Here is a 26514-nt window from a genome sequence, read left to right on the forward strand (position 1 = left end):
CGGCCCGCGCTCGCTGAGTATGGCGTTCCCCGCCCGGTAACCAAGACAGGCCCGTCTTCCCCCCAGATGAAACAGATGAAACAAGATGAAACGAGATGAAACGAGATGAAACAAGATGAAACGCCAAGTACGGGCGCAGATGGGGCCGAGATGAAACGAAATGAAACAAAAATGAAACAAAATGAAACAAGATGAAACCAAATGAAACTCGAAGTACGGGCGTAGATGGGCCGCGAATGAAACAAGATGAAACAAGATGAAACAATTATGTATGGGCGTAGCTGGGGCGCACGCGACCATGTACCACGCGTGCACGAGCGAAAAGAACTGAATCCAATCATGTTTGCAGAGGCAATTCGCGGAAGGGAGGGATAGCAATTTGATGGCTTGCGAGTGACAGCATTATTTATTGCCCGTGGAAGTACCCACGATAGGAATACACTGTTGGGAACATGGTGGCGCCGCTGACGGTACCTATGTAAGTGGAATTACTTTATTGGAAGTATCCACGACGGGGAAAATAGTCTCTCTAGTATTGTCGGTGAATGGTGATGGTGGTGGTGGCGATGGCTACTTTCCTCTGCTCAGAGAGAACCCCTGCATGTCCTTCGTCGTGATGCAAAAGAGCAGTGGATGCAGGTAAAGGCCGTGTCAGAGAATTTCGCCTAGTGCTGTGGCCAGGGTGAAAATAAATTAGGGCTGAAACGCTCATTCAATAACTCCTAGCGATCAACCAATCTCTTTAGCGATGAATATAATTGTAACATAGAAAAATGTGGGCACAAGCTATGCAATCGAGTCCACCAACTAAACCAGATTTCGAATAGTCAGACGTGCACAATCTAGCACAAAACTGACAAGGAGTATGAGTACTGAGACATTGAGATCAATTATAATTGTTGGTTCATAATTATAGATTCTTTCCGGCTGTAGTCGTGCACCTCGAACACAAGACTATGAAGAAATTCCATGATGCCTTTGCTACATTAGCTGTGGCCACCAGTCAAACACTCTAAATATACCCAGGCTACCGCTCAGTGTTTGGTATTCTGTAAACATTTTCAGGCAATTGTGTCGACACCTGTAGACATCTGACTGGTCTAAAGCCTAGTTCACATTCGACGTAACACTGACGGTACAGGACGTAAGGGCCTGTCGGGACGGCTGGGGTGAGCTGTAAAATCTTTTACGATTCGTACGACACGACATGCTGCAGTCGTTGCGATGTTCTCCAGCGAACGGCGCGAGTCATAAGGCACAGCCCGTGACGGGGTGACTTTCGGACCTAATTTCTTGTTTTTCGGGACTTCTTTTCAAATATTTCTCCTTGAATGAAGCGAAATCAAGTTCACAATACCAGTTTTTCACGGAGACAAAAAAGTAGCCCTGAAAGTTGTGCCATTCGAATAGTAGCCCTAGGAAATGATAAAACAGTTCATCTGTCATTCTCTTAAACTATCCCTAAATACCATAAGTGACATGATATCTTATCTTGCTAAAATTCAACTCAAGTCGTGTTACCCATTCTGCGAGTTATCATGGGAAGCGCAGTGTTCGAAATCCTAAAAAATTCCTAGTACGAATCGGGAGTGGACGGCGCACGACGCTGCCTCCTGTTCACACTCAAAATGCAGCCGTTTTGTACGCTTGCGTCTCCGTCTATGCCCGTTTACGGTATGAAAAGTTGAACTGATCCAACACTCTGTCCCCGGGGAAAATTGCGGAAAAAAATCGCAAAAAACGCGGGGAAAAACGCGGCATAATATGGCATAATTTGCGGTGAATTTGCGGTAAATATGCGGTAAATATGCGGTGAATAATATTGATGTGGGGCAATTTTCAGTGAGTATGTAGTGAAATCAATCAGTTACAAGTCTCTGGTGTAAGAACTCGTCATATTTGAGTAAAAAGCCGCCACGATGAGACGTTGCTGACCGAACAGTGCACTGTGTGTACGTGTAGTACAACAACTGCAGTTACCCCTGCCCCCAGTGTTTGAGTCTCTCTCCCCTCTCCCAGGGAGACCCACGTGACCAGTTTTGGCAGTGAGCAGTACAAGCAGTACAAGTACAAGTACAACAAAAAAGTTCAAAAAACGCGGGAAAATCGCGGAAAACGCGGTCTTTTAAAAAATCGCAGAAAACGCGGGAAAAAACGCGGCCACGGAATTGCAATTTTCCCCGGGGACAGAACACTTCCCGTCGCTTCCCGATCCGTACGGTAGTATGGTTGCGTTCCCGTTCCTGGTGTTCACATTGGACGCCGTCAGACCGTCCTGTCGCTTCCCATCGATCCTTACGCCGCGTCCCGTCGAATGTGAACTAGGCTTTATCAATATGAACTAGAGGAGTTCATGTTGTTTCTAGAACGAAGAATCAGGCTTGTCGTCACCCTTTGGCTTGAAGCTCTTATCACCAACTTCCGCAACGAATCAATCGAAAAGATACCGTCTTGACTCCCGATCTCTTTCATAGCCACGCATCAATATTACTGCGCTTGAAAGTACACGATTGCACTCGTATCCACAATTGGATGGAGTGCAAGGGCTAGAATACTGCCACATGGTATGCATGCATACAAAATCGTTTGCATTCGTTTTGAACACTAACGATTATCGATTGCGCTCTTAAAGGGGCACTCCGGCTTCATTTTCGACGCCGAGTTTTCGATGCCAAGACGAAGGTACTTCAAAGAAGTAGGTGAAAGAGAAGACCCCTCGAACAAGAACGAGTCTCCAGAAGCGATCGAGTCGAGCAGGAAGACGACTTTTGAATTTCGCCGAAGCGAGCGCTGATGACGTAATGAGGGATTAGCTTGCCAGTGGAAATGCACCTGCGCACATACATTTTACACACTTTTTGGCCAATTTTCAATCGAAGAGGAGGTTGTTTTCTATGTTCTCCCAACGTCGTGAGCGATCCCGTCTTCTATACCCTTCCAGGTACCCTGAAGGTCCTCCAGACGAGAATTTATCTCCAGCAAAGCGTTGTTGATCCGCTAAATTCGTCTCGAGACATATTCAGTGCTGATAATGTAGAATGTTGAATCTGTGGTAATTGTCGACGATGGAGAGAGAGAGAGGCTGATAGCCGCTGTCGCAGGGAGAGTGAAGCTGCTGGAAGTAACAATGGGGAGCCCGTTTGTATCATCTGAACAACCAGACTTCAAAGCAGCTTGACCAAATCGGAGGGTGCCTCGTTGCTTATCGTGAATATTACACCGACATGAATTACTACAAGTATACTGGTGAGTTTTTATCTTGTTTTGTTCGTATGCTAGTACCCTGGCCTGGAGTTCTCGTTAGCACATTCCTATTCCCTGGCGGTTTCTAAACATTCCGTTTAGTACTGAATACGTGATCAAGTATTCCGATTTGGGTAGATGTGGAATTTGGACATGTATTTTATAAAAAAATTCTATCATAAGTTTCCAAATAGAGAAATGTAGAGAAATGGTTGCCCAAATACAACAAAATAATTGATTCTGCAGTTCTACAATTTGTACTGAAATCCAGTCAAAGTAAAAATGATTCTTCGTGACAGTTGGGGTCAATGAAATCTGATCCAGGCATAACGAATGGTGACGCCTGCCACCCCGGGAACGAATGCCCATTTGGTGGGGGATACCAAAGTACTCGAAAGTGGTGCGTGTTTCAATGTGGCATTTTGGAAGTTTTATATGATCTCTGGTCAATGCAACATACGATAGCCATCATGAATTCCAGGCCTCGAACGCAACTCAGACCAGAATCGGCAGTTCCCTAAGTTAGATGCTTTATAATTCCATGGCCCCAGCTGTAGTTATACCGTAAAATCCCGCCAGAGCGCCCCTACCTCCTCGACGCTTCAGGTGGGGAGGGGCGGATGGGCGAGTCCTACTTGCCGCATTCAGTGCCACATGAAAAAGTACTCACCCTACGAAAACTGTTCGTGCATCTCGTACACCGACCAAAGGTCAAGAGCCAGGAGTCGAACAGATCCGACAAAACGCAGGGTTTGTGCGATCCCTGGTCAGGAGGGTGGGCACTGTTGCGTACATTTCCAACGGGGTCGAGCACACGTCTACAGTGCAGTACGGCATCACAGACTGCGACAGAGTCATACGAGGATACAATCAATCACGTCCCTGACAAGAAGTCAGGTAGGGGCGGATGGGAGAGACGGGGCGCTCTGGTGGGATTTTACGGTCGAGGTTTTTCTTGCACATTATTCTTATAGTCGATAGGTTTATACTGATGGCCACAAACAACGGCAGTTCAAACTTCACTGATGTGTTCATGAGCTGAGAGATTTCTCTCCACTATTTCTGTTGTGCACACAGGTCTGTCCAATATGCATTGACCGTATTGGGTATGGTATCTGCTCTGAGAAGGGAATCGCTGGAGCCACAGTCCAACTATACAGGCTTTCAAGAAACAGAGAGGAGCCATCTTTGCAAGCTGATACCTGATGTGTACCGACAGAATTCTCACGAGATACCTTTCGGACTACGTCTGGTGTATACTTCATAGTACTCCTTCGACTACGGTCTAGAATCAAGTCGACTGAAACAAGTTCAAACAACTCTGGCTTCAAACGAGCCGTTGATTAGACAAACAAAACATTCTCTCATATACTAGAGCACTCTGACAACTCATGACCTATTACTAACGATTGCCACCGCTTATAAATATGTAGAGTGCTGATTGGAATGTGCTCACAATCTCAACAGTGCTATAATTATTTGAACAATGTGTTAGAATATTCCACTTTTCCTTCCATAAATGTTGTATCCACATATAATCCACAGTGCTGCAAAGTTTCAGAGTTCTCAGGGTATCAAACAAAATTATTTCAAATACAGTTAAATTGTTCGTGGACATTATAGCGGAACTTGTAGTCCCCTGGTCCTTTTCTTTGCTATAAATTAATCCTTTGCTCTCTATATGTTGTAGCCGCCGGCGAGTCCAACAGTGAAATTGTTAGTTCATATTTATAATGTGGGTATGTGGGAGGGGAGGGGGGGGGGGGGGGGGTTGAACATATTTCTATATATAAGGGACCTGCAACTGTAATACCACAGTACAGTAGCCAGCAAATATGTAGAAAACAGAAATGCATGTTACCATCATTGTACATGGACGGGCGCAGCAGGCCGAAGCTATCAGCCAGAACAGGATTTACAATCACCTAGAGATACTTGAGCTATTCCAGTATTCTCCGTGAGCTGTCCCATTCCACAATGGTTCATGCCACCATTATTTCTGGTAGTATCCATGTGCATAATTCCAAGACCATCTCGGATTCTTCAGCAATTTGTGCCATGGCAAAAGACAACGCTTGACTCGGTCACTGGGGCTGTCAAACTTCCCATCACAAATGAACTTCAATTTCTCATCTGTTTCAAGTACGTGTACTGCCATGACTTGACCATCATGCGGCTTCATCCACAGCTGGGCGAAGATTGTGGCGTTGAATTCCATAGCGCACCTTCTTGCTGCCATGCAGGAGTATGTTGAGAGAAGTGAACATATTTTTACTAAAATACAACAGCCACTGAAGAGGATAGCAATAGCCTTGGGTGAATTTCCTGCAGGTACACGTTGTTGGTAGGTCTACTGGTCCGTCTCCATATCGTCAAGTTCAGAAATCACCTGTACTACACTACACATCTTGTAGAAGGGATCATGATCGAATAATTTCTGGTCATAAGATTCCCTAAACTGAGGGCGAGACAAATGCAAGGGCGTCGGAACCGCACCGGCCGGGGCGGCCATGGCCGCCCCACTTTTTCGGCCGTTTTTTTTTTTTTTTTTTTTTTTTTTTTTTTTTTTTTTAGCACACTGCAACAAAGCGCGATGATCTCAGCGCAAACGTGGCAAATCCTTGTCCCCGATCGTGGTTTGTTGCAGAATCAAAACTACAAAAGTCCATGTACACTGAAATGGCACCAAATGCCTGGGAATGCTTGCAATTGGCTTCAATTTTTGATTTTTTTCCCGGGGGAGGGTAATGTTTGTCCCCGATCGTAGCATCTTCTTGGTTTTTGCAGAATCAAAAAGTCTTTCATTGTAGTTACCGTACACTGAAATGGCACCAAATGCCCGGAAATGCTTGCAATTGGCTTTAATTTTTGAAATTTTTCCCCGGGGGAGGACCCCCGGACCCCCCCCCCTTCCGTGGCCGCCCCACTTCCAAAGTCGTTCCGACGCGCCTGAAATAGTCAGTACTCCCCGATTCCGTCAAGCTGCTTTGAAGTCTGGATGCTCATGTGATGCTAACAAACTCCCCGTTGTTACTTCCAGCAGCTTCACTTTCACTGCGACAGCGGCTATCAACCTCTCTCTCCATCGTCGACAATTATCACAGATTCAACATTCTACATTTATCAGCACTGCACTGGGTGAATATGTCTCAAGACGAATTTAGCGGATCAACAACGCTTTGATGGAGATAAATTCTCGTCTGGAGGACCTTCAGGGTACCTGGAAGGATATAGAAGACGGGATCGCTCACGACGTTGAGAGAACATAGAAAACAACCTCCTCTTCGATTGAAACAACCTCCTCTTCGATTGAAACAACCTCCTCTTCGATTGAAAATTGGCCAAAAAGTATGCGAAATGTATGTGCGCAGATGCATTTCCACTGGCAAGCTCATTACGTCATCAGCGCTCGCTCGGCGAAATTCAAAAGTCGTCTTCCTGCTCGACTCGATCGCTTCTGGAGACTCGTTCTTGTTCGAGGCGTCTTCTCTTTCACCAACCTTCGTCTTGGCATCGAAAAATCGTCGTCGAAAATGGAGCCGGAGTGCCCCTTTGTGTACGGACTGTACAACTTTCGATCCCCTGGGATCGAAACTCGAAATTTCAATCGATCATAACTCAGTCATTCCTGGGTTATATCCGAAAACTGAAATATGTAGGTCAAAGAGAAAACTCCCAGCTGTCCATTGAAACAATCTTTGAAGCGCTCTGATGTGTGGTTCCAGAGTTACGAAGCTCGAAAGTCGAATCGCGGCAAATGTCGCTCAATAGCCGCTTGCGCAAATTTGAATGATGGATTTCCCCATCATTCTGGGCATGCAGTGACGCAGAAACACGTTCAAAGTGGTAAACGGACTCATGGCAGTTTGTGAATTTTTTTGAAGTAACAGTTAGTTGTTACGAGCAAGGAGAGCGAAATGACTGATGCAAGACGACTTCTGTCGGAATATTGGCGTTGCAGCTAAGACGCTGGGCTGTAGCGCTGGCGTTTTGACCTTCGTGGTGGCAAGCGTGGGCTCAATGTGTTCCTCTTGCAACGAGCTTTCCAGGAAGCCCAAGATTGAAAAAATCGTCAAAAGGAGACTAAAGTTATGACCCGGATAATTATAGAATTTGAGGTGAGTCGAGAACAAATGCAGTCTGTGTACAATTTTTCCAGCGACCGCCTTTTCTTGTCCCATTAAAGAGGTTAAGTTTCACGTAAAAGTCTTACGTCCGTGAACTTTTACGTCAAAAAGTGAAAAAACTCACGTAAAATTTGACGTGTTTTACGTGAGTTGACTGTCCCGCACGTAAGTTCATGACGTGAGTTTTGGGAAGTTTCGCTTGGTTATTCCGGCCGAATTTGTGTGAGTTTCCGGAATTTTATCGAGTTTTTTGGAAGATTTGATATTTGTGAGAACTAAACCCGAATCCTGCCAGGCAAAATTTCACGTCACGTCGCACGTGTAACTTAACCTCTAAAAATTACACGTAACGTGAGATTTGCACCGCGTTTTGAAAAAGGGCAAAAAACGTGTAACTTAACCTCTCTAGTGTCGAATTTTGACCCGTAACTAGCGACCGCGATGTAGCAAATCAAGCATTGCTTGAAGCTCCTTCTCGAAATTTTGATGATTTTCCATGGTCGTTTCGATACTACAGCTGGACAAATGAGCGCAGTCTCATTTTTACTGTGGAATCAGTGTGGATTGCACTACACCTGTCATAATTTCAAGTGCTGTCAAGAACAAACATGATAGGAAACGTCTTGGAGAGCGCATCCAAAGCGCTCTTTGATCGATGTTACTACTCGAAGGAGAAACTAAGACTGAGCGGCTCTCTGTCGAAGTGCAATCACACAGCTCAGTCACCAGACTCACCACTACACCAGGTCACACTGACAGTCTGTGCTGGCTAGCTAGCATGCTACGGTATTATGTACTCACCTGTACGGAACACAGGCCAGGATACGACTACGAGGGCGGATAATAGTCTACAGTGAAAGGTGCGAAAACTCGCAACATCGCCGCATCACGTACTGGTACACACTACTCACTAGTACAGTTTACGCTACATTACATCCAAGTCGGAGCGACTGAGTTTCCACTCGTAGATCAACACACTGATACCAGTTGCCAGTGTAGTCGCACACAGATGAGGATGGAGTCGATAGTGACTAGTGCACTGCCTGGCCAGGCCAGCGCTGCTCTGGAAACCCGGTGAGTCGACATACGTGTCAAAAGGTCGCATCGCTTCCGGTGTATAAAAAACTTGATTTTCTCTCTCTCCAAGTGTTGTATGATCTGAAAGAAGAATGTCAGTGCGCAAGTGGTGGGGGATTGTATTATCTGCATTTTGACATACATATCATATAATGGGATCCATATATGGTCGCGCGATGCAAACCTCTAACTAAAGACCACCTGCCACTAACGACCACTTTTCCGGGCACCAAGGGGTGGTCGTTAGTTACAGGTTTTACTGTACTTGTTTCAGCCCTAAATGCATTGCCCTTGTAGAGGACATGGATGAGCAGTGATATGAGCAGGGATGTGAGTACTGATGTGCCTTTCGTCCTCATATTTTACAGGGAAGACGTCTGCCCCCAATAATAAAATTAATGTAGTAATGATAATGTGTTGCCCTTTCATCTTCTCAGGAGCCCTATGCCTTTGCCTCTTCTCCCCTGGACTGAATGGACTGGACGCTCTGTCCAGTAGTGTCCAGTAAATGATTTGTAGTGTAAGTTAGGGTGCACTCTCTCTTGAGGACTTGTCCACCTTGATGATTGTGCTCTCCGTGTTATTAGAAAATGTCTCTACCTGCCAGGATGGTATAAGAGCATGAACTGAATCACCTGTTGGTGCAGAAGGCTTGGAGGACTGCTTTTGAAACAGTTGTTCAAATTTCCTGCACCTCTTCGTAGCCGTTGTCTGATTGCTGCATTCTGGGGAGACTGAAGTTAAGGTTAGTGAAGCTGCACAGTCCTCGTGGAAATGTTTATGCTGCAACTATTTACTGCTGACATGTATTTATGTATTTCAGGAATCTCCAGAGGGTGAAGGCTTGCTGCAAGCTCCGTCCCTTCAATGTCGTGATACATCCGTAGATCAGTCGTGTGCCTGTCCTGTACTTTTGTGAGCATGCTCCTTTGCACATGCCTTTGTCCTGTACATGCGCGGGCATGGGCGCGCGTGTGTGTGTGTGTGTGTGTGTGTGTGTTTATGTGTGTGTGTGTGTACGCCAACGACACCGTCCGTGCACATGTGCATGGACGTGAGTTTGTGCGTTTGCCTTTGTTATATGCATACAGTATTATCAATTTATCATGCCTATACAAGCCTTGCCAGTGTCTCGATAGGAGAAGCAGATACATGATTACACCACTTGGGTTTTGACCTTCTTTGGCCGGGGCGAACGTCCAAGGAAAGACTCTCTCTGGGCCAAGGTGTTGGCGACAGTTGAGAGTTGTCCTCTATTTTGCAGCGGGGGACAGCATGGCATATTTGGTGCCGGAAAGAGTGCAGTTGCACCTTTCACGTTACTGTAAAATTTGCTAGGTCACTCCCTTGAAGCTGGAGACTGCTGATACTGCTGCTCAAACGGCTGCTGCTGTTACTCTCTGCTGCTACCATGGTCGTTGCTTTGTATCAATGGCGAAAATTCTCAGATGAGCTTTGGGTCCGGGCACTAGAACCCTGCTGCTGCCTCTGCAGCAGTTGTAGAAAGTTTTATAATACCAGTGTCGATGGTGAACTTCTGCTCTTTTTTTTATCCCAGACACTTTGTGCTCAAGAGACTGTTAGGTCTTTGTGGTGTTGTCGTTGCTGTTTCGTTATACTAGTTGGCGTCTGTTTGGAAATATATTGTGCTTTTCTGTATGTTCATGTGAACGTAGAAGCCCTCACCGACACCAACACTACGTTGCTGTGTTGTTTTCTTCCAAGGTCGGGCACAGTAAAGGAGACGACTCTGTGAGTATATTCGCAGATGAACTTTGGGTTAATAGAATGCAGGTGCTGCTGCTCTTGTGCCGGGCTGTTGGTGTCAATGATGGAGTGGATCATGCTTTCTCTTTATATACCTTTTGTATATTTGTGTGTAAGTAGGAGCACATACCAACACGTAATCTTTCTAAAGCCTAGTTCTCTTTCGACGCAACGCTGACGGTAGGGGACCTAAGGGCCTGTGACGGCTGGGGTGAGCTGTAAAATCTTGTACAATTCGTACGACACGACATGCTCCAGTATTTGCGATGTTCAACAGCGAATGGTGCGAGTCATAAGGCACAGTCCGTGACGGGGTGACCGTCCCGGCGTTTCCCGTCGATCCTTATGTCGCGTCCCGTTGCGCCCGTCGAATGTGAACTGGGCTTAACAATGGCATGGAGACAATTTCAATTGCAGTTTAATGTTACTGCACTGCACTGCAGGTATCAAGGCACTACCCAGAGGGAGGATGTTGGCCTTCTCCTGATGGGAAAATGTCTTCTTTCTCATGGCGTGGCCAGGACTGCACTGACCCTACCATCCACTCTACCTCTCCGGAAAGGGACTTGACAACCAGTCAAGATGGAAGTGCAGAGATATACCAGCGGTAAGTCACATGCTTAGGATATCCACTTGATGAATGAAGGACAGGTGCTCAACTACTACACCAAAATGTGAGCATAAGGAGATGGGCTGATGGGTCATGGATGGGTGACAGGTCTTTGCCCGGTTGCTGGAGTATAACAACCTGGGTCTTTGATTGGTTTAGAAGCGGCCCGTTCTATTCCGGGTGCCATCCTCAATTAGACGGGCAGTGAAGATCTTGCAGGATCAATCGCACATGTAGAATATGGACATGTGGATGCGGGCAGCAGATCTGTAATTTCCAGTATCAAAGTTCAGTTGTATTTGCTTTTCTATATTTTCTATTTGTGATGTTGTTCACTGCAGCTTCTAGCATTAAGGGGGCACATCACCCAAAAATTTCATATGGCATTCAATTGACCGTAACTTTGGTGTTTCTCAGTGGATTTGAGTGAAATTTTGACCACACACTCCTGCCACTATGCTGGCCCTCAGGGCATGATTTACAAATACAAGTTCTTGCGCCTCACTGACAGGCTTTCCAGGCCGGAAAAACTCAAATTTCCGGCATAGTGCCACGGTGTGCGAGCCACCCAGGAGCCAAACAAATGCATTTACATTTTTTTCACATTTTCGTGCCCATTCTGTCCGTGCGCGGGACCCAAACCTAAAACAAGTCCAGAAGCACCCATGGGTGGTGGGGTAGGGCCCCTCTACGTGGCCCTGGAATCTGTCACAACGGAACGAGTGGGCGTTCTCTCGCGGACTCCCACAGGCCCAAGTCAATTTTTGAATTTTTTTAGGTTTAGCACGTGCTACGAGGTCGTACCTTTGATACAACATCCAGTGCTGGGACCTCCACAGCAAGCCATTTCCACAGCGCTGCACACCAAATCCAGGATGCCCTCAGAAACCGGCAAAGACTGCCACTCACGTTTCACTACTGCCTAGTACTGAATCCTACCTGACTTCTTGACACGACTCAAACTTGCCAAAGTCACTAAGGGGCCGTCCGTAAATATCGAACTTTTTTCACCAAACGAATTATTTTAGTTTAGACCCAACCCCTCCCTCCCTTCCCCTCAGAACGTAAAAATTGTTGACATATACATGCATATACGACAAAAGTCGCAAGTGTGTCACTGCTCCTATGGCCATGTACATGTATCGAAATTTTCTAAAACGAAATTGGTCAACCCCCTCCCACCCCATAACGAAATTATTTCGTTTCGTGAAAAAAGTTCGATAATTATGGACGACCCCTAAATCAACGTCAACTACAATAATCAAGCCACATATTCTGCAACGTCACGAGGGTGCTGGCAAAAGTCCTGCTGCACGGCGGCGGGCTTCGCCCGCCGCCGTGCAGCCCAATACGTGGTTTTTTAACGTGATTTTTTGGACTTTTTTGGACTTGAGGCAAAATTCTGCACACTTTCGCGTGTTTTCATAATACGACAAGTTGCGCACGGTCTGCTCACATTCAAATACAGTGCTGCCAACAAATGACAGCGTGCAACAAAAAAATCTTTCCTTGCAAGGGCACATTTTCGGCCATAACTCTTGAACGGCTGGTCAGATAGGGACACAGTTTTCAGAGAATTTGCAGCTATTCATGCTCTTTCAACTGACCTAGCACTCAATATGAATTTACAAATTCGATTTTTCAGCGAATTTTGGGTGATGTGCCCCCTTAACTGTCTCTAACAAAGGCAAATAATGTAGCAGCACACTGCATTCATGTAGCGAAACATACATTGTACATGCATTGCTTACATTTTCACTAGTTGAGGGAATGGAAAAGGGGAAAGTCTATCAAAAATATCACGAACAAATAGCAATGCGATGCGACGAATGGTCCGAAAATTATACATGTAAGTACAGGTTCCTGCACGAGTACGAGGGCAGTACCGCGGAATCCATCCCGCGCCGCGGCAAGGGCTGGATGAACAGCGGTACTGGTCAAGTATGAGTGACTGGAAACGTGTTTCTCGTACCGTGGCACCCAAGCCAAGTTCGTGTGCCAATGAACGCAGTGGATTCCGTTCCTGCCCGTTGTCACTTGACGATGGGCAGTGGATCCAGTTCCATTACCTTTAAGCCGACAGGACCGCGCTTTTCAGCCGGCGCAATTTGATCTCTCATTGGTCGACTCCAAGGCGACAATCACGTGGCATGCTGGAATGGCACAGTTTCCCAGCGTGCTTCATTTTTCTCTTCTTGGATGAGTAGCAGGATGATGCGTTTGGCTTCGGTGCATAGATACTCGCCTGTGATGTCAGCTGCTCCTCTATTCTTGTTCAGGATCCTGGAGACAAAAGGCTTGAGCAACACTAATCCTGGTAGAATGAATCCAGTCCACATCTTGAAGCCAGGGTCACTGTCAGCAAGAACTGTGAATGTAATCTGCATAGTAAGGAATGTGACCACAACTAACCAGCTGAAGACAATGGATCTGAACACAAAACCCGCATATCTCCTTCTGATCTTATCCTCCAGATTCACCTTGATGATGCCGTATAGGACCGAATCGATGCTATCAACAATAGTAGCTGACATGGTGAATTCTTTGACGATACCATGTCGTGCACAAAGCAGCAAAAAGGCCTTCGCTCTCAGTCTGTCCATTTGTGCAGTCTTGATATTTGCATTAACTTGAGCTGTTGCCCATGGGCGATTCTTTGCGCTTAGCGGATGTGGCACAAATTTCTTGACATCCCCAATAGACCTTTCGAGATCATTGGATGATTGGTCACATATTGTAGTTACAGAATCCATCACCAGTGTGTCCTGCAGCGTTTGGCTGGCCTCGTCACAAGCCCGCTGGCATGCTGCTATATCTGGGGAGAGTGTCTCGTCCAAATAATGAATGTGAAAGATGTCAATAAGTATGACTTTAACTATTGCCAGAACACCAAGCAAGATAAAAGTGTGGTAGATAGCTAATCCAATAACTGTAAAGATGACAACGAGCATAAGATTGAGGAATGCAATAAATGACACACCTATCCAAAGCACGAGCAATGTTCGGGCCGCGATCAAGGTTCCCAGAGATGACTTTTCTTCTACTTGTCGTTGCTTTTGTTTCTTTTTCTTTACTTTTATTACATGTACCACGAACGGGATTGCAAAACAATACCACACAAGTAGTGCCAAGCCGGAGAAGAACATCAAAGCAAAGGTGCCTCTAGCTCCTGGTTGACAAAGCCGCACCAACTGAATTATGGTATCGAATCGTTGGCTTTGTCCAGCTATTGAAAATGGTAGTAATAGCGCCAGAACAGAAAGAACGCTGTAGAGAACGTATTTCACGGCTGTACTGTGCAGCCATTTGGCTGTTAAAAGCATCAGTGGTCTACTTGTGCAAGTACTTTCCTCACACAGATGGGCTATTGACAGCATTTGCGGGAAGCCAGTGTGAAACACTGGCACAGGTGTATACATACCGGCAAGAAAGTCCTTCAAAGAAGTAGGAGTCTTGCTGCTTCCTGCAAGTAGTTCTTCGAAGTATGGACCCTCAAAGATTTGGGCAAGGAATAGGACAACAATAAAGGTCGTGATTCCAGCAACTCCTATGAGAGTGTAAAGGTAGTGGTAATGCACTTCTAGTTCAACCCATCCGCTGCACACTGTGAACTCAAGTGGAAAGGCGCCAGGGCCAGTAAGAACGGAAAACTCCTCGGCTGTATAGTGATTTTCACATTTCCTATATTTGTGCACGTACCCGTATACGAACGTAGTGAACGTAGAGTCCGGTCGCTGATTGCTTGGCGTGCGCACGTAGATGTTTCCGCTTAGCCATCCTTCTTGCTCTTGCCAGTCTTGGGTGACCCGGCTCCTGCACTTCGTCAGAGTTGTGTTGACGACGTGAATGAGGAATGACAGCCGCTGGTCAGTACTGCTTACGGCCCAGCATCTCTGACTCTGCCAGTCTGAACCAATGGTGAGCTTCAGTGTCTGGTGATCGTCAGCTTTCCAAGCGTCTTTGGCGTGGAGTGTACCAAATGAGTAATAGCGTGTCGGCACGGGTATTGGCAGAAAGGATTCAGCATACTGGGAGTTACGACCGTACACGAAGGCCAGTGACAGCGCTGAGCCATTTTGCTCCAGCGTGTAGGCCGGCTCGAACCCGTCGCCCGGGCAATAGCCAGGGGCATACGTCCGATTATTTACATGAAGCGTGGTGTAAATACGAACCAGCTCCCAATCCGTATCTACGAGTTTGCTGCCGAGCGAACTCTCCGCATCAATCTGCGTCCCTGCTGTGTAGATTCCGTGATACTCGACAGGGTTGGTGCCATTACACACATCTGGTATGAGAGTCGCACAGTGTCCCAGCGGTGTGAAGACAGCCATCAGGGCGGTAGCCATTGCCAACCACACAGTCACAGTCAAGCAACCCCGACATGACGATTGGCGTCTGGCTGAAATGAAGCAGGGCTCTGGAAAGGTCATCACTGACTTGAGTGACACTTTCTAATTTCTATCCAGCCACTCCAAACTATCTGGTCTTGCTCACTGATTCTGACACCGAACGACTGTACGTCGACCGACAATGTCGCACTGTGGTACTTGTTGTAGACCTAAAGAGGCAGCCTCCTGACGTCTAGTATCAAGGAGTCGCGGTATTGACTCTTTCTCCTTCTCCTTGGACGACCTTCCAACCGGTGTAGATCTGCGTGATTGACTATCTGCCCAGGGCAAAGCAGCAAGTCCTGCTTTTATCCTCTTCTGGAACGCGAGCTGTCACCAACACGTCGACCGAGTGTCATGACGGCAAATAGATGTATGACGCGCTGGGCGGAGTTTCCCGGTTCGGACCAAGGTCCAAGGAAGAAAGTAACATAGTTCAAGAAACTACTGTAAGTAGTCATTGCTCTTCTTGTGCCATGGTCACGTCATTGCTCTTCTTGTGCCATGGTCACGTCATTGCTCTTCTTGTGCCATGGTTACGTCATTGCCACTCAGTTACCACACAGTGACAGTGTAATGGCATTGCGGCAGTGGTATAGGTGACACTCTGCCTCCGGGATACTCATGACTACATGAGTATGGCTATGGGCCAGCCTCGTGAGTGAGTTTGACGGGTCAAACGGAGGTCGGGTTGGATAACACAGTGTATGTCCGGGCTGCATGCCATTGTATTGTGTTGGGGTGGTGGAGTGTTTCACTCCAATGCCGCAATGGCCAAGTTTGCTCGTCGCAGTTTCTACGTAGCCGTCGTTGTCGTGTACACGACTGATTTATTCCACGGAAGCACACCAACCCTCAACGCCATGAATGGAGTGTGGACTGTGGAGCAAATCAAACGCCGTTGCCCGCTAAATGTAGTCTCAAAAGTCCGTGACTGCATCTACAATCATGTACTACTGTAGTCTTGTCTATGGGTGAATTCAGTGCTGTTCACTGCTGTCACAACGTACGAAGGGCTCCAATTCAAAACGCGATAAATACCCATGTACATGTAGTTACTTTTTAGGAGCCGGGCTGTCTGAATAGTCCTGTCATCGAAGACAAGCCAATGACTGCGGGTTGGACAGACAAGAAAATATGACGCTACTAAGTCAATCTGGTCGGAATTCCGATCTTGGTTTACCAGCAAACAAAACTGCACTGTCTCTAGGCGGTCATGCCCAACACACACACACACACACACACACACACACACACACACACACACACACACACACACACACACACACACACACACACACACACACACACACACACACACACACACACACACACACACACACACACACACACGCTGACCGAAGGAAATTCGCTATTCATACTGTACGTCGCCCAGCCCATTCCTCGGTTTTCAGCACATCCTTTACGTCTGTATTCCATAGCACTTGCGCCAGTTGTGGTCGTGAAGGCGACTGCAGGCATGATGCATGAATGAATGAATAAATGAAAGTTGTCTTCAGATGATGATGATGATGATGATGATGCCAGATGGATGATGACATCCTCACGCTTCACGCCAGATCCTCACATCTCTGGCCTGCGTGAAGTTCAGAATAACCTACTAACGTACGTTATACACCGTTGTCGCTGGTTTATGACTGGTCGCGTGTACATGTACTTGTGAGGTCGCAGCCTGTTGAAGAACATCTGTCTTTTCTCTATGGCCGATCCGAGTCGGGGGTTGAGGGGATAGTGAAGTTCCCCTGAACAGAAGGTATTGCTGACCATCTTGGTCATTCACGAGTCACGCGGTACTTCTCGCTAGTCAGTGTTGACCAGCCTCCTAAACGCCCAGTCGCGAGCAGATACAGATGTGACTGAGCAGAAAAAGACTAATGAGTGATGGCAGAGGTCTGCGGCGCCCTCTTTCATTATCGGACAGACACATTGATACATTCCAGAGATTCAGAAGGAGTGATGGTGCTAAATGTCATTTCCCTAGCCCGGGCGGGTAGATAAAAACAAGGATTTCTAGATGGATACAGTAATGGGAGAACGACCATAGTCCTGGGTTGTCTCGATAGGAAATTATAAAGTCTAAAAATATTAAGAACCAAGGAACTGCAAGTATAATGCCCACTATCACCACCAGATACATGTACTAAACAATCAGTTGGTGGACATTATAACTTGTACATGTAGTTCCTTGGTCCTTTTTCTTTTGTATAAATTAATCCTTGGCTCTCCAGCCGAGTCCATTCTAAAAAGAATCGTTACTAAATGAATGTCAAAAACAATAGTTGCTTCTTGTGATTGAGGTAAACGAACTGAGTGTCATTTTTAGATCAGGAACAATGGAGGAAGAGCAACCAATGGTATAGCGTTAGTAACCGTGTGTAGCAGACTGCAGTGTGGTAGAGTGTGGCCATGGTGACCGCAGGACAAGCTCTAGTCTAGGGATCAAGGGACCATCTGATCTGAGTTGTATCAACTAATCTGACTCCGGAACTGCCGCCTGGTGCGGGAATCCTCGATCTGAGCACGCGATCAATCAAGGGGCCTGGGGGAGGGGGGGGGGGAGTAATATCCACTACGTGTGTAGCTGAGTCTACTAGTGACTGGTGTTTGTACTTCGAAGTAAACACAATATGTAGAGGTCAAAACGGGTTTATTCAAACAACACGACATGGAAAGAAGGAAGAAAACCAGAGATACAAGGGATGAAACTCGACGATGAAATCAAAATGAAAATTTGAAAGAAGCCTAATCCAAAGAAACTCAAGGCAAATGTAACAAGGTTGCGTCAAAGATTCAACTCAGTCCCTAGACATATGCTTTGAAAAGATGTGAATTGTGCACGGATGAAAATAAATAGACGTGAACAAATAAGGAAAACAATAGAAAACGCAACAGTAATCCAGAAAAACATGAGCAGCTACACAAAGTCACAATCCGACCAGCAGCAATATGTAGAGGTAATAATATACTAAAATTACAATAATCGACGCGGAGACAACAATTTTATAATAGCTATAAAGAGAACAAATTCTGCTGTCATCGCCACACCACAACAAAGTCATGAAGGTTTACCAAAATCGATTTTCTTGTCACAATCATCAGTGGAAAGCCGTGACTGAAGAATAACCATGCCAAATCAATAATTTATATACATTCAATAGTGTGTTACGAGAACAAAACAAAGTGCTAAAAATAGAATGAGGGAAGGTGAGACACTAAGTAAAGTGAGAGCTAAGTGCAACAGGGGTGAGGAACTAATTGCAACGCTAGAACTGTGTAGTGAGACAAACAATCATGCTGTGCACCTACGAAAACAATCTTAACGCAACTACATGTTTCTTCTGCTTACAAAGATCAGGCTTATGCAAACGAATACAAACAGCCTCAAGTACTTTCAACTGACTAGCGTACCGTGCACGACAAAGAACGGAAAAACTAAAATCATCATACACCTGCAGACACTTAGGGTGAGACAACAGATGAAGAAAAACGGCAGACTTCTTACGATCACAATCACCATCCGATTCCTCGTCTCCACCAACCGCAACCTCGTCCCCCGTCTCATCTTCCAACTCGTCCTCAGTGTCGTCCTCCGTGTCATTCTCCTCATCACCACCGATCGGTCCTAGGCTCGCTTCACGTTGCTGAACCTCTGTTCGTTGACTCCTCCTTTGATCTTGATGGTAATTTGTTACCATTGTTGTTGTTCCTGTTGTTGCTAAATCTTCTGTTCCCAGTGTCTTCGCCGGTGCTTGACATCCAGTACTGTAATAATTCATTGAATAATTAGCCGTTGATCGTCTAGGTCTTTGAATGTTGATCGTGTTGTTTTCTCTGTTGAATTCCGTTTCCTTCAGCCTTCTTTCTTCTTGTTCATGTTCAGTGCTTACCTCATCCATATTTGCCCGTGCCAGCGACACCACAGACTCAGCCCCAGCACTGCTGATGGCAGATGCAGGTGGCGGTTCTGGGGGAGGCAACGGCAACGATGGCGATGGGGGCATCACCATGATCACCTCGCCGCAGCGTCCACTTTGGTCTTGAGCTGGATGTTGTTGTGGTGTACTTTCTTGTGTTGTTATGGTGCATTGTGTTATAACGTTAGTGACAATGTGCACAATCATTATCCATCTCCACGGCTCTCGATACGGGTAATGGAGGCACTATTGCCATCGACGGCAATTGTGCTAACGATGGCTCTGATCGAGGGTTCTTAGGTGGCCTGCCGCGTTTGGGTCGCAGTGCCCGTGCCGAGCCAGTCAGCATGTGCAGTGGGACGTGCTGCTTGATACGTGCGTTCAGATGTTGAAGAGTCCTACCAACGTACCGACTACCGCATTGTCGGCACTCAAATTGGTATACCAATTTAGATGCGAGTTGGGTTGGTAGGACATCCTTCCTCACCGTGAACGCACGTACAGTTGTGAAAACGGGTACAAAATGTACCGCGTAGTACGTTTGTTGTACAATTTTGCGGACCACGCGACTCATGGATAATGAGAGGTTACCTTTCCAAGGGAGAGAAAGATACGTGGGACATTTGTCCGGGCCAAAACGTATTTCCTTTCTATGCAGCCTTTCGCTCATGAGCTCCTTCAAGAGATCGTCGGGATACCCGTTCTTTAGAAAAACTGACTTTAGGAAGTCCAGTTCCTCAGCCAGTTTGGAAGAGGAGCAAATACGGTTTGCTCGATCCACCAAGTTACGCACTAAATTCACCTTGTATTGGTACGAACAATACGAGTCAAACATTATGTACTGGCTGGTGAATGTAGGCTTTCTGTACACAGATGTTACTGTACCCTGACTAGACTTTTCCACAAGGACGTCTAGAAAGGGAAGTTTGTTCGCTTGTTCGTGCTCACAAGTAAAGCGTATGGAAGGATGTAGGTCATTTAGAATACCAAGAAAGATTTGGCTATCTTCAAGAGAATCGAACCAGGTGAAGGAATCATCAACAAAACGAACGTACAATGCTGGCCACAACTGTTCTGCAATCAGTGACTCGCAGTAACCAACGAACACATTCGCTAATACTGGACCTAATGGGGAGCCCATGGCTACCCCATCAACCTGCCTATACATAATGTCACTGAAGGAAAACTCCACACCAGTCGTCACGAGCAACATCAGTTCCCGGAATGCCGTCTCCGATATCCACGGCGTATCAACTTCATCATTTCGGTACAACACATCTAGGCAAATATTGATAGTCTCTTCTAACGGAGCGTTCGTGAATAGACTCACAACATCAAACGAGCACATATGCGCGGAGGCCGGAACTGGGTGGGAGCGAAGGACGTCAATGAATTCGAAGGTGTCTTTAACTGTATGTTTGCAATAGAACTTTTGCACGATGTCAAGCCAACCACAAAGCCATTTAGAGATATTATATTGCGGTGATGCGACCATGGATAATATAGGGCGCAACGGACAGTTCGCTTTATGTATTTTTGGGAGCCCATAGAGACGTGGTCGGACGGAACCAATGGGCCGCATTTTGAAGAACTCTTCCTCCGATATCTGTTTACTTTCTTCAAGTCTCTTGAGAAAACTATTCAACTTTTTCTCTACCCGAACTGTGTTGTCATGAGTAGATACCGGACCGAGTTGGACAAACTTACTCGTGTCCTCAAGGATGACCGCCATTTTTGTATTGTACTCTTGTGGGCTAATAATAACTGTAGCTCGACCCTTGTCTGGTCTTGTGATTCTAATATCGTTGTTGTTCATTAGAACACGTCGAGCTTTAAGGTGTTCTCTTGATAATGAAAATGTGCTTCGGTCTGGAGGTTTTTCCGCGTGTTCTTCGGCGATGGCTCGAAGATTAGCCGTACAGATAGCACGCTGATTTTCAGACACTGGTGTAAAATTCTTCATGAGTTTTGTGTGGAACATTTCGAATTGTGTAAGGACCATTTCCTTTCTGTTGTTAGAAGGAGGAATACCAAACTCCGTACCCCGGCACAGCAATTCCTTTTGCACCGGAGATAGTTCAATGTTGGCAAGGTTAATAATCGTGTCCATGTTGGGCTTAAAGGAGCCATACCGCTTTGCACGCAGCCATTTGATGTTTTTCTCGTACTTAGCGAGGAGTTTGACTTGCTGTTTGCTGTCATTCTCCGCCAGTAGTGTACTGAATCTGAGGTAGTCGTGATAGGAGAGGCGACCCAAACGCGGCAGGCCACCTAAGAACCCTCGATCAGAGCCATCGTTAGCACAATTGCCGTCGATGGCAATAGTGCCTCCATTACCCGCATCGAGAGCCGTGGAGATGGATAATGATTGTGCACATTGTCACTAACGTTATAACACAATGCACCATAACAACACAAGAATGTACACCACAACAACATCCAGCTCAAGACCAAAGTGGACGCTGCGGCGAGGTGATCATGGTGATGCCCCCATCGCCATCGTTGCCGTTGCCTCCCCCAGAACCGCCACCTGCATCTGCCATCAGCAGTGCTGGGGCTGAGTCTGTGGTGTCGCTGGCACGGGCAAATATGGATGAGGTAAGCACTGAACATGAACAAGAAGAAAGAAGGCTGAAGGAAACGGAATTCAACAGAGAAAACAACACGATCAACATTCAAAGACCTAGACGATCAACGGCTAATTATTCAATGAATTATTACAGTACTGGATGTCAAGCACCGGCGAAGACACTGGGAACAGAAGATTTAGCAACAACAGGAACAACAACAATGGTAACAAATTACCATCAAGATCAAAGGAGGAGTCAACGAACAGAGGTTCAGCAACGTGAAGCGAGCCTAGGACCGATCGGTGGTGATGAGGAGAATGACACGGAGGACGACACTGAGGACGAGTTGGAAGATGAGACGGGGGACGAGGTTGCGGTTGGTGGAGACGAGGAATCGGATGGTGATTGTGATCGTAAGAAGTCTGCCGTTTTTCTTCATCTGTTGTCTCACCCTAAGTGTCTGCAGGTGTATGATGATTTTAGTTTTTCCGTTCTTTGTCGTGCACGGTACGCTAGTCAGTTGAAAGTACTTGAGGCTGTTTGTATTCGTTTGCATAAGCCTGATCTTTGTAAGCAGAAGAAACATGTAGTTGCGTTAAGATTGTTTTCGTAGGTGCACAGCATGATTGTTTGTCTCACTACACAGTTCTAGCGTTGCAATTAGTTCCTCACCCCTGTTGCACTTAGCTCTCACTTTACTTAGTGTCTCACCTTCCCTCATTCTATTTTTAGCACTTTGTTTTGTTCTCGTAACACACTATTGAATGTATATAAATTATTGATTTGGCATGGTTATTCTTCAGTCACGGCTTTCCACTGATGATTGTGACAAGAAAATCGATTTTGGTAAACCTTCATGACTTTGTTGTAGTGTGGCGATGACAGCAGAATTTGTTCTCTTTATAGCTATTATAAAATTACAATCATGTACATTGTACAGTGTACTTTGATTCACACACATTTGCAATAAAATGGAACAGGGCCATAAATATTTCCGCTGATACTTAGCTTGTAATTGTGTACTTTGATTCGCTTTCCTTGTCCGCAGACTCCACCACAAGCACTTACACATGACTTGTGAAACTTCACTCCTCAATACTAGCCCTTTCCCAAAGATACCATAATTTTCGCAACTTATGCTTTTCGCAACCTTGTAAAAACAACTGCTAGTTGCTGAAATCGCATCCATATTTTCAGAAAAAGCTCAAAAGTTGCTAATATCGCAACTTAAAATTGGAGAGTTCTTGTGCAAAAACCACCAAAAAAGGAGCAGAAATAGCAGAAGTGCAGCGACAGCAAACTCGTTCACCCCTTCCTGCTGTGAAGCACATACATGTACACAGTGCCAGTAGCCTGTTGCATGTATCCTACATCATTCCAGTGTGCGGAAAAGGGAATGTGCATTATCATAACTACCGTTGATCTACCTTTCTCTGAAATGAGTCTGAAGACAGGTGAGAAATGAGCAAGTATGCATTTGTCCGACATGTAGTCCGTGATCTGACATTTTGGCCCCATGCCATGGGGCCAAGGTTGCCGAAAAGTTGCGAAATAGTTCGCGAAAATGAAGAAAGTTGCCAACGTTGCGAAAGTTGGGATTTCTTCCTAACTTGACAACGAAAAGTTGCGAAAAAGTGGCGAGCATCTTTGCCAAAGCCGAAAGGGCTAGCACTGTAATGATGTACATGTACATCAGGGAGTAGTACCATGCAGGTATTGTACTACTCCCTGATGTACATGTACATGTAGGATACATGCGACAGGCTACTGGCACTGTGTAAAGACAAGTGGTGGTTCACTGAGAATTCGAGTGAGGAAGGGGTGTACGAGTTTGCTGTCGCTGCACTTCTGCTATTTCAGCCTATTTCGGCTCCTTTTTTGGTGGTTTTTGGACAAGAACTCTTTGAGATTTTTCCGAAAAAAATGGATGCGATTTCAGCAACTAGCACTTGTTTTGACACGGTGGCGAAAAGCATAAGTTGCGAAACGTTATTACATCTTTGAGAAAGGGCTATACGCGATACAATAATTGTTCCAGTCGTTTAAAAATTGCCGATATCCGCAAGGCCCACCACACATGTCCATGCAGGTTTGACGTCACCATGGTCACACAGCATCATCCTGTCGGCTATTACAGTATTGTGGTCACAATGGACTCCAAGTAAGAGTAAGAGCTATTTAGATGTACATGTACATGCATCGGCACACCCAATGCTGTAGACAGCAAGCTGTTTCGGCAATCAGCATGTACACTGTAAGTCTCATTAGTGCAGCTACGAGCGATGCATAACGAGCCTCTTGTACGGGCAAAGCAAAATGTGCTTACACAATGTTACGACAGAAAATCTAAATACATATGTACCAAAAAAATGAACAAAACGCCAAGAATCTGAAGAAAGAAAAAACTCAATCCAATTCTTTGTTACCATACGGGAACTGAAACCCAACACAAATCTGAGAAGATAGCAGTTGGCGGTCACGCGGCAACAAAATCACCAAACGTAAGCACTAACAATGTTGAAACATGGTTGCAGGAGACAAACTACAAGTAAGCAAGCAACGCATACAAAGAAACACTCAGATAATAGATGATAATTATGCCAAATAACGCGCAACTAGACTTGAGAGGGCATTGTAGAGTAGTTGCATACAAAGTTCAAAGTTGTACGGTTACCTGTGACTTGTGCTCCTGCAGAGCGCAGGTCCTACCGTGTACACATTGTAGTATAATTTGTATGGAACTGGTGTGCAATGCCCTCCCAAGTCTAGATGCGTGTTATTTGGCATATCATCTATTAAAACACGTTTAATACCGTCTAGGCCACTGACCTGGACAGGCAGTGGTGCAAGAAGCCGTGGTCCCGCCTACGGCCATACGAACCCCTGCACCCGCGGAAGCATGTTATGGCCCAACGGAGCAGGGTAAACGACAGGAGGCTCCGAATAGGCTCCGGCGGATTATGCTCGCGGAATCATGGAATTATGCTTTCATGGATTCTCGCATTATGCTCGCAAAATCCTCATATTATTATGCTTTGGCACGCGGAGATACATATTCACTTCGTTGTACTTATGGAGCCTCAAAGTTCGGGAAATTGTGCCTTTTCGTACTTGCAAGTGGCCATAAGTACAACAACATTTTAGTGTTGCACGAGTATCTCCATACCAAGGCATACTAGAGATCAACATGGAAAAGAAAAACACCATTACTCAGTCTTCTATTCATTCATTCATTCTATTCATATTTTTTGTAAAAAAAATTCCATCGCCAACTTGATTAGTTTGAGTTACCTTTGAAAATTATCATGTTCAACTATCTTCGTAATCGTCATACTCGTCCAGCCGATGTCACCCTCACCCTGCGAATAATCAGCTCATCTCTCCCGCAGCTCCACCTCTCCTTCCATCCATGATGACCGAACATCAACTAACATTTTTTAATTATTATTAGAGCAATATCCATAGCCGGCTCAGGGCTAGCCTAAACTGAAAATGTGTTTGTTCTCTTTCGGGCACAACACACAGGACGGCGTGACTGGATAAACTGGACTCCTGGACTGTCTGTGAATAGGGGACTTGTAGAAAAAGTGTACTCCTTATAGGGGATTGCGCGGCAGGATGAAGCTGATCAAAACTGAGTGGACTCCTGGACTCTGTATAGTGGATTTTGGACCAATGGACTCTATATAGGGTGCTGGATATCATATAGTGCATGGACTCTATACTGAGTCCTACATATACATAACTGTATATTTGTTTACAAAGAGGCGTCTTTTCGAGGGTAGAGGGCTCAACACGATGCGGAGCACTATGATGATTTCATTGAGTAAGGAACTTAGAGTTGCAACAAACTCTAAAAGTCTAAGACCTCCGTGTGCCTGTTGTGTATATATTTTATACTTGAAGTACATTTATGCAAATGTACTCGTAAGCGTACCAAGTAAGGCACACCGTGAAAGGCCACCGACAGCCGAGCAGGCTGGTAGTGTGGACCATTGGCTGCACCATTACGGGATTGGCACGACATGCATCCAGCTGCTTCAGCTCGTCTGCCAAGCCCTTGTTGGTAACGAAAGCCTGGTACATGGTGGGTCGGGCACAAGGCACACGTGCATGCAGTACCGGCGTATCCGCCATATCAGTACTAAATAGTACGAGACTGATCTGGTTGCTAGCTATGGTTGCTAGCTATAATATAAGTAGATCCCTTCTGGGTGCGTAGATATTCCAGGATACGTACGATGAAATGCTATCTACAGTAGTAAATTTCAGATATGGTTACTTGGACCTGCCGTTGTACGGAAAGGGCCGCGCTAATATGCACATATCATATGGGCAATGAATTGATCCCAGTTATGGATGCGGCAGTAATCGTGCAAGGCCTTGGCTGGCCAGACCAAGAAGGGGGTGGTCCCTCGTGGTGCCCGAGGTGGGCACTAACTTGAGTAGTGGAAGAGGCAGTATACCACAAGTCATAGCGTACACGAAGGCAAGTGTACGTAACATTGCGCTCTTGGCACTACGCTCAGCAGATAGCTGGAGCGCCCGTGTCCGTACGTGCTCCAGCCACCGAAGGTCAGACTGAGGTATGGCAACAGTAGAAGTGTTATATGCTTCACCACTTCGAGGTTGCTATCACAAAAGGTGCTTGAGCAATAGGAGTGACAGTACATTGTTGGCACTGCACAAATGGCAACCATTTGATGTATATTTTTCATTGCTCACAGAGGTGCATCAGCCACCTCTGACATCGTGATCATGCTTCCAGAACCATGTATCTACATACAGTTAAACTTG

The 26514-nt window shown here is 45.9% G+C and overlaps 1 long non-coding RNA gene across 1 annotated transcript; it reads left to right on the forward strand.

Moving 5' to 3' along the window:
* The first annotated feature begins 548 nt into the window (after nucleotides 1–548).
* On the forward strand, nucleotides 549–10815 carry LOC135809490 (uncharacterized). The gene is made up of 4 exons (XR_010552203.1): nucleotides 549–639; nucleotides 9035–9192; nucleotides 10124–10199; nucleotides 10658–10815. It is a non-coding gene; the product is annotated as an uncharacterized LOC135809490 (long non-coding RNA).
* The last annotated feature ends 15699 nt before the right edge of the window (nucleotides 10816–26514 follow it).

The sequence above is a fragment of the Sycon ciliatum genome, chromosome 2 (genome assembly GCF_964019385.1).
Source record: "Sycon ciliatum chromosome 2, ocSycCili1.1, whole genome shotgun sequence".
In the NCBI taxonomy this organism is placed as follows: Eukaryota; Metazoa; Porifera; class Calcarea; order Leucosolenida; family Sycettidae; genus Sycon; species Sycon ciliatum.